Source organism: Vombatus ursinus, unplaced genomic scaffold (genome assembly GCF_900497805.2).
Source record: "Vombatus ursinus unplaced genomic scaffold, bare-nosed wombat genome assembly UNPS02005659.1, whole genome shotgun sequence".
Lineage (NCBI taxonomy): Eukaryota > Metazoa > Chordata > Mammalia > Diprotodontia > Vombatidae > Vombatus > Vombatus ursinus.
Genome location: NW_020945437.1, coordinates 11822082 through 11831637, shown reverse-complemented (window position 1 = coordinate 11831637; position 9556 = coordinate 11822082).

Below are 9556 nucleotides of genomic sequence, written 5' to 3'. Positions count from 1 at the left end.
TACCATACCATACCATACCATACCATACCATACCATACCATACCATACCATACCATACCATACCACACCTTAGTAGCAACTTGTAGACTACATGCCAACCCATCTTGGTCCTAGTACTTGACCAATTTTAATAAATTCAATTTCAAATTCTCTAGCTACGGTTTCTAGCTTGTTTTTTTTTTTTAATATTGGTGATGAATATTTTTATCCAGAAATATTTTAAAATGTTTAAAAAGTTTTAAAAATATTTAAAAATTTGTTTTATTTCAGGTAAATGATAATTACAATTAATTATTTAAATAGTGATGATTTTAGGAAAATTTTCTAACAACTTTGTAGCTACTCCAGATTTTCTTCCCAGTATTGTTTTAGCACTATCAGAACACAATGCAACCAAGTTCACTTTCAAATATTCATTGTTAAAGCCATAATAATTTGAAATAGACAATAATGTATTGAAAATACACTCTGCTGTGGTTGACACCAATCCTCTGAAAGCAATAAATAATATGGTTCAGAAGCTGATTGAACTGTGCACTGGTTATATTTAACTACTGGCTCTCCAAATTCCTGAAAATTTAACAATATAAATTAAGCTGGCTCTAGCACATTACTGGCCTGGATTCAGGAAGATCTGAGTTCAAATCCTGCCTTAGTAATTTAACTAGCTGTTTGACTATTGGCAAGTCTCACTTAACCTCTGTCTACCTTAACTGCTTCATCTGTGAGATGAGGATCAATCTACCTCTTAGGGCTGTTGTGAGAATTTTTTTTAAAAAGAGAGAGAGAGAATATTTGCATAGCACTTTGCAAACCTTAAAGTGATACATAAATGTTAGCTATTTTTCCCCAAGAGGGAAGCAGTGTCAACATGTAGAAGTTTCCTTAGAGGCAGAGTTTAGCTTAGGGATTCTTATTTTGAGTTTGGGAACTTAAATTTTTTTTATAACTATTTGAATATAATTGATTTCCTTTTCAGTCTTCTATATTTTAGAAAAAAATAAATATTTTTATTTTATGCATTTAGAGATATTATTTTGAGAAGGGGTCCATAGACTTCACCAGATTGACAAAGGTATCCATGATGCAAAAAATATTGAGAATCCCTGGTGAGCTTAACATAGGGCAGGAAAGGGAGGAGGATGGATGGGCACATGGCTTTAGCTATGATCCTAGTATCCCCAGATTGGACAATTATGAAGGCCTCATTTCTGTAGCTCAAGTTTTACAAAGCCCTTTCTTTACAATAATCCCATGTTGTAGGTATTACAATAATTTTTATCCCATTTTACAGTTGATAAAACTGAGTCTTCAAGAAGTTGACATAGAACTATAGAGCTAGTAAGTTTCAAAGCTAGGTTTAAGATCATATACTGTGATTCAGAATCTGATGTTCTTTCTACTACTAGGCTACTTCTTACTTTCCTCAAATGCTGTAGTAAGGTTATGGCCCTGAATTTCTGTGACTGATATTCACTTTCAAAGATGCTCTTAATGTCTTTTTTTAAACCTGATTTTACCTGCATACAAATGCAGGAAGCCCACATTTCTGCATTCAAATGCCATGGCAGCAGATCTTGCACTCCATTGCTAAAATTCTATCCATAAGGCCTTTCTCCAACCTGAAAAGAACTCCTTTCCATAAATCCTACAGGAATAAAGAGGCAGCCTGGGGCAGTGGAAAGATCACTAGGCCTGAAAGCATGCAACCTGATTTTTACTTTTGGTGTTGCTGCTTACTACCTGTGTGAAACTGGACAAGTCTCTTCATTTCTTTAGGCTTCCATTTTCACATCTGTAAAATGTGAAGGTTGATCTATGATGTTAAGAATCCATCCACAGGGCAGCTAGGTGGTGCAGTGGATAGAGCACCGGCCCTGAAGTCAGGGGGACCTGAGTTCAAATCCAGCCTCAGACCAAACACTTGACACGTACTAGCTGTGTGACCTTGGACAAGTCACTTTACCCCAATTGCCTTACCAAAAAAAAAAAATCCATTCAACTCTTGATCCTATACTACTTAGATTAAGATTCTTTGTCCCTTTCTCATGACACATGCTTACTAGATTCTATCAAATTTCAGAAATATTTGAATAGTGACTATGGAACAAATAACAAACTTTATCATAATAATGATAAGGAGGATGATTAATACTTTTCTGGATGCATTTTTATTCTTGCAAAGTAAAAAGTTCCCTGTTAACGGGAAGTTATAATTTCCCAGAGTTGAGTGCTTGGTTCTCTCTTCCTAGTAGAAATTAGTCCCAAGACATTACAATGGAGGATGTTAAGTTGTAAGAGATATATTTATATAGATGAATTAATGTTGTTTTCTCTTAGAAGAGCCTCTTAAATTAGTTTTCTCCTCTGAGTTGAAGTAGAGAGATTTGTTAATGTAAAGAAATGGTCAAAGATCACAGAATTTAGAGCTAGAAAAATATTAGAGGTTATCTAGTCCAATCTTCTTATTTTACAGATAAAGAAACTCATATAAATCAAGGTATTTCCTTAAGTGCTCTGAGTTTGAGGGATTAATTTTTTGGAGGCTGTAGAAATGATCATTTTCTCTTGTATGTTTCCTGTTATTTAGTAGTAAATGCTTTCTATGAGTCTGTCAGGAAGCCAGAGAAGTAAAAAGACAACCTACATACCAAACTTCTGTATTCAAGAGGTCCATTGAGGGATATGGTAAAGTAAGCAGAGCTCTTCCCATTTTGAGAAGGGGCTCAGAGCAGCTAACCTTTACTTTCCTCCTGCCTCTGCTTCTGACTTTCTGGACTTTGCCATTATGCCTCAACACCTGGGGCCCCATTCTTTGTCTTTGAAGCTTCCTCACCCTAGAATGTTCATCTGCCATGCTGTCCCCTTTTTCCCATTGGTGAATCCCTCTCTCACATCCATTTTGGGGAGGGATCCAGGCCAGCCAAACTTCATTCCCCTCCTTGATCTGCTTCTGACTTTCTGGATTTCAATACCATGCCTCACCATGTTGGCATCCTTTCCTCCATCCCACTTTTCAATTCCCTTTTGTGTATTGTTTTTCCCCATTAAAATGTAAGCTCCTTTAGGGTAAGAATTGTCTTTCTTTTTGCTTGTGTTTGTATCCTTGTATTTGTATTTGTATCTCAGGCACAGTTCCTGGCACACAGTAAGCACTTAAATTCTTGTTGCTTTGCCTTCTGTGATGTTGGAGGAAGGGCTTGGAATGTGACCACTTCTGTTATTCCTCATGGGTGTGTGATGAACTTTCTGAATTTATTCCTGGAAGTGAGCTTTAAAATCTGTACAGAGCAGGCAGCATATGTGATGACTTGGATTCTGGGCTTTGATGTTCTAGAAAGGCGGTGTTTTGGAGATGTTATTTGCCCCATTGTTTCTTTACCTTGCTGTAGACTTCATAGATTTTTTAAAATAGGGTTTTAATTGGTGGGGAAACAAGGAGCTATCTGTTGCCCCTTTCCCAAATCTTTGTGTTAGGATCCTTGAGCATTCCAATTGGTGAGGGGGTAAAGAAAGAAAGGAAGGGCTTTCAGCTCAGGTTATGACTGCCTTTGTAAGTGGATTGTTTACCTTTGGACCCATAATTTTTTTTTTTTTTCTTGCTGTGGGGAATGTGGGCTTCTCACCACTCGTAAACTTAAGAAATAATCAGAGAGCCACTTTCCTTCCAAGATGCCACTAAGGCTTCCCATGGTTTAAGCACATGCCTTAACAATGAACTCTCCCAAGCTAAGTTTCCAAACTTTAAAGCATACTATACAGGCGTAGCAAAGTGATTAATAGACCCCTCAGGTCTTTTGTTCAATACTTCATATAATGAGGTGTCTTGCATTTGTGAAGTGGGCAAAGCTGATGTATGGTAGGGAGTCAGAGAGGTCACCTATTTTACCCAGATCTCACAGAGTAAGTAGCAGAGTCAGTATTAGAACCTTCTGATACTCAAACCAGGAAGTCCTTCTGAATGGTGAATGAACTTAACTTGAACCTTGTGAAGTCCATTCACCTGCCTATTGCCCAGTCTTGGGATCTGTGAAGAGTTAGGAAGAAAAAGGAGTAGAATTAATTTCTGCTTCCTTTTTTAAGGGAAGGGATGACTTTTGAGAGGATCCAGAGTGGGGTTGATTCTGGAGAATAGATTTGAAAAAAGAGCAGACTCAGACAAGAGAAAGGCAACCAGTAAAAAGAAAGAGGGAGGAAGAAGGGGAGCAGCATTTATTAAGTACCTACTATGTACCAGATAGTATGCTAAGTGCATTATAATTATCATCTTATTTGAACCTACAACAATTCTGGGAGGCAGATGCTATTATAATCCCTATTTTACAGATGAGGAAACTGGAACAAACAGATAAGTGACTTGACCAGGGTCACACAGTTGATAAGTAACTGAGGCTGGATTTGAACTCAGAGCCTGATTTCAGGCCCAGTGCTCTATCCACTGTACTACCTATAGTTTCTTTTAAGACTCTATGTAATGCCCTGTGAAATTGTTTATTGTTTAATATTTTATTTCCCTGTACATAGAACTATAGCTAGAAAATTTTTCACCAAGGACAAAAACAGATGATGGGGAAAGTGGTGAGGTCAGGGCAGTGTGGTAGTAGCAGTATAGAAGAGACTCCAGCTGTGGAGTCTGCCTTTGCAGAGTTTTGGTGAAAGACAGACCTAGGAGAAAGGACCCATGGTGATGGAACCCTGAGAGGGACCTCTGTGCCACAGGCTGGAACGAGAACTTTAGGTGAGGTTACAGGGATGGCGGACACTATGGGGAGGAAGCATATTGCCTCACCCCTCCCCTTTCATGTTAGTATTTGTTGGGTGGAAGCCCCATTGGGTCTGTGCTAGTTCTGCCTTTCCTGTCCTCTACTAAAACCCTCCTCCAATGTCTCTTTGTGCTCCAAATGTGACCCTGACATCCTAAAGGCAGAGTATAAGCTCTGGTAGGACACACCAAGCTGAAAAGGCTTCAATACTGGTCTGGCGACGGATTGTATCTTTGGTGCCAATCTTGATTGGTTCAGAGAAGCTCATCACCAAAAGTGGGCTACCTGATAATGAGTATTTTTGGCTACTGAAACTTATGAAATCATCTTTCTAAGGCAAGAAAGAGTCACGTTCTATATCAACAAAGGGAGTACCCATGCCTTGAGAAATCACATACTCACATAGCTTTAAAGCTAGTATTGAAAAATATATTTCTCTGTAAGGTCATAATAAATTTTACTTTAAAAAGGTATACTTTTTGCAAACATTTATTATCTCTTCTTCTTACTGTCTTCTCTTTCTCAATTAAACAGTAAAAGAAAACAAAAAATAAGACTGTTATAAGTATTCATAGTACAACAAAACAATTTCCCATATTGGCACTGTCCAAAATTATATGTCCCATTCTGCATTTTAAGCCCATCATCTCTTTGGCAGGAGGTACATGGCATGTTTAATTATCTGGACTTCTGGACTCATGACTTATCATTACACTGAACAGAGTTATAAAGTCTTTCAAACTGTGTTTTTGTTGTCATTGTATAAATTATTCTCTTAATTTTGCTTACTCCACTCTTCATCAATTCACAGAGGTCTTCCCAATTTCCTTTGAAACTATCCATTTTGTCATTTCTTATGACATGCTATTCCATTACCATATACCCTAAAGTGTTCAGCCATTCCCCAGTTAATGAGCATCCCTTAATTTCCCCTTCTTTGCCAACACAAAAAGAGCCGTAGCAAACATTTTTGCAATGTGGTTCCGTTTTTTTTCTTTCTCTTTCCTCCCTAATCTCCTACTCTGCCACCACAAAGCATGCTTCTATGGCAAAGGACTAAAGGAAAGAGTCTATATCTTCTCCCTTGGACCAAGTTAGGTGGCCGGAACCTAGTCCAGAAAGGGAAGGTGGTGGCAGAGAGAGACCAGAAGTGAGCCAAGTTCTGGGTTTGGTAGAAAGACAATGGGATTCTTCAGTGGAGAAAGAATTTGGTACTCCCCTCAGTGATTCTTGTTGGATGAATTTTTTGCCTCACAGGTTGGGTGGTGGAAATAGAGGCAGTCATGGTCTGAGGGTTCATATTTCCTTCAGGATCATTGTTCATTGGCTTTTGTGTTGAACTTCCATGACATTTAGGAGCCTGTGTGGAATATGGAGCACACATATTACTTATGGTGTCTTAATATTTGAAAGGTCTGAATGTTGTTTGTATGCTGCTGTAGAGTCAAGAAACAGAATAAATGTCAAAGGAAGGATGAGTGACAATGGTGTCTTCTGCTGATTAAGCCAAAAGTCTGAGCTTTCTGCCATTGAGCTCAGTTTCCCATCCCCAGGAAATGTGGACAACCAGTGGCCATTCTACGTGACATTTGAGAATGGAGAAAATATTTGAGCTGAGCTGAGCCAGTAGAACCATTAACCAATGGTGATTTTATGATAAATGATCCTGTCTCAAACCAGGTAACTGGATATTTTCCACAAAGCCCAGTAGAAATGATGAAATCAGAGCCTGTCTCCTGCGGTGTTTGTCATGATTCTAACTGTGCTGTTTAGAGATGTAAATTTGACTTTCTTTTTTAAAGGAGGAAAAGGCAGGTGATTTTACTAAGAGAAAAGCAGGACCATTAGGGCAAGGGGATTCTTCCATGCAGCCACACCAACCACAAAACCAGTAGTCCTAATTGATGGAGATGGCCACAGATGCTTCTCACATAGCAATTCTGCATGCCAGTGAGGATCCAGATGAGGCTGTGCTTAAGCTCCAGCTCATTTATCATCATTTTCTTTCTTGTCATTCAGTCAGTGTCGGGGTCCCAAGCTTCCAGGAGAGACAGAAGAAGGCAGTGGAGCGGAGTAGGGAAAAAAATCCAAACAAACAAAACATATACAGTGGAGGAGGGTTTTGGTCTTGGCATAACCACTAATGATAACAGGAAACACTCACATTTATGCAGTGCATTAGGGATTACAAAGTGCTTTTCCTTGCAACAATCCTATGAGGTAGGGAATCTTGGACCTATTTTACAAATGAAGAAACTTAGATATGGAGAGGTTAAGGGACTTGCCCCTAAGGTTTTGTGGATGTAACATGGCAGTGATCAAATAGCACACTGAGTGACTTTGGAAAAGGTTACTTCTCATCTATAAATTGAGGGGGTTGGACTTCAGGGCTTCTTAAACTCTCCACTCGTGACCCCTTTTCGTCTTCTGTCAGTGTTGGTGTGGTGTGGCATTAGGGCATGCACAGTGCAAAGTACGCATGCTTAATGTTCAGAACCAAGGCTGCAGTGAGGTGACACAATGCAACATAGGCAAGAGCTGCCAGAAATACCTCGGATTCATTACGTGTTTGATTTTGAATTAATTTTTGGTTGTTGTGTGTTCAGAAACCTTTTACTGTTGCCAAATTTTTCACAACCTCATATGGGGTTGCAACCCATAGTTTAAGAAGCGCTGGACTAGATGACTTTGAATTTGTTGTCAGAGGAACAGAGTTCAAATTTCATGCCTGATGCTTACTACCTGTGTGACCCTGAGTAAGTCACTTAACTTGATATAGTCATGCTGACTGGGTATATTGTAAATAAACATTATCCAGCTTCAAGTGAGTGGACTCTCACTGCAGTAAGGCAGTCCTTTTTCCCTCCCTTATTGATTCTATATCTCACTACCCATAAAAGCAATTAAAAACCTTTTCCCTCAACCTTCCCACATTTGCCCTTCCTTTCTCATTTTCAGCTGAGGACTTCAACTCTTTACTGAGAAAATGGAGGACATTTGATATGAGCTTCCTCTTTTCCCATTTTCTTAATCTCAATCCCTTAACATTATCCTCTACTCTTTACTCCTTTTCCCCGGTTTCTGTCAATAAAATGGCTTTTCTCTTTGCCAAGGCCAACCCTTCCTTGTGTACTTAATTAACACCATTCCTGTCTTCTCCGTCAGATTGCAACCTCAATCATTCCTGCCTTTTCCTCTCTTGAATCTTCAACCTCTCCTATCCACTCATTCTTTCTCTACTGCCTTCAAACATGCTCAAGTCTATAAAAAAAACTTTGACTAGTCCAGCAGCAGGGAGCCTGTGGCTTTAAGGAGGACTTCTAGGTCCTTAAGTGCTTGGCTGACTCATGTGGCCTTAAGGCCATAGGTTCCCCACCCCTAGACTAGACCCTGCCATCCTTTCAAGCTCTGTCCCTCTCCTTTCTTCCCTCCTTTCTCTTTCTCTAAACACACACACACACACACACACACACACACACACACTTACACATATATATCCCATTAAGCTTATATACATTACACATTATTACATATTACACATATATATCTCATCTCTCCTCTCTTTCTCAACTGAACATCTTGAAAAAGCTATTTGTGCTTACAACCTTCTCCTATTCTCCTCTCAATGATTCCTCGGCCCTTTGCAGTTTGGTTTTCAATTTCATTACTAAACTGAAAGTGCTCTTTCCAAAGTTGTCAACAATCTCTTAATTGCTAAATCTTACAGTCTTTTCTCTGTCCTTATCCTTTCTAATCGAGTTGCTACATTTCACACTCAACCATCCTTACCCCCTAGTTCTCTTCCCACCTTCCCAATCACTTCTTCTCTATTTCCTTTGCCATCACACCCCCTAACTAGGGGTGTTTCTAACATTTAGTTTTAGGCCTTTCTCTCTTTTCTCTCCATCTCTCAGTAACCTCATTGGCTCCCATGGATTTAACTATCATCTTTATGCAGATGACTCACACATCTCTATATTCATCAGTAGTCTGAGCTGTTCATCAGTAGATCCGCAACTGACTATTGGCTGCTTCAAATTGATGGTTCCAGAGAGATCTCAAACGCAACATGTCTCAAACTGAACTCATTATCTTTCCCCCCAAACTTTCCTATTTTTTTGTCAAAGGCACCACATTTTTTAGTATTCTAGGCTTGTAAGTTTGATGTCATTCTTGTCTTTTTATTCTCCCTCACTTCACGGATCTATTCAGTTGCCCAATCTTGCCGTTTCTACCTCCAAAACATCTCTTACGGCCAAGTCCTTCTCTCTACTGACACAGCCACCCCTTGGGTTCAGGCCCTGATCACCCCTTGCCCACGTCGTTGCAACAGCTTCCTTATTCGTCTCCCTGCTTCAGGTTTCTCCCCACACCGGTGCATCCTACTCATCGCTACCAAAGTGATTTTACGGAACTGTGGAGCTGATCATGTCATTTTCCTTCTCCATCCACTCCAAATGGCTCCCTGTTGCCTCTGGAAGAAAATAAAAACTTACTGTTTAGTTTTAAAGCCTTTCACATCCTGTATTTTTAGCCTTATTGAACATTATTCCCTATCTGGTACTTGGTGATCTAGCCAAAGTAGGCTTCTCTTTGTTCCTCAAATGCAACACTCCATCCTCCTGTCTATTTCCCTTTGACTGGTTGTCCCCCATTTCCAGAACACACTTCCTTCTCACCTCTGCATCATGGAATCCTTGTCTTCTTTCATGACTCGGGTCCATCATCCCCTTCTGTATGAAGCCTTTCCTGGTTCTCCAATAGTTAGTGTCCTCCCTTCCAAATTATCTTTA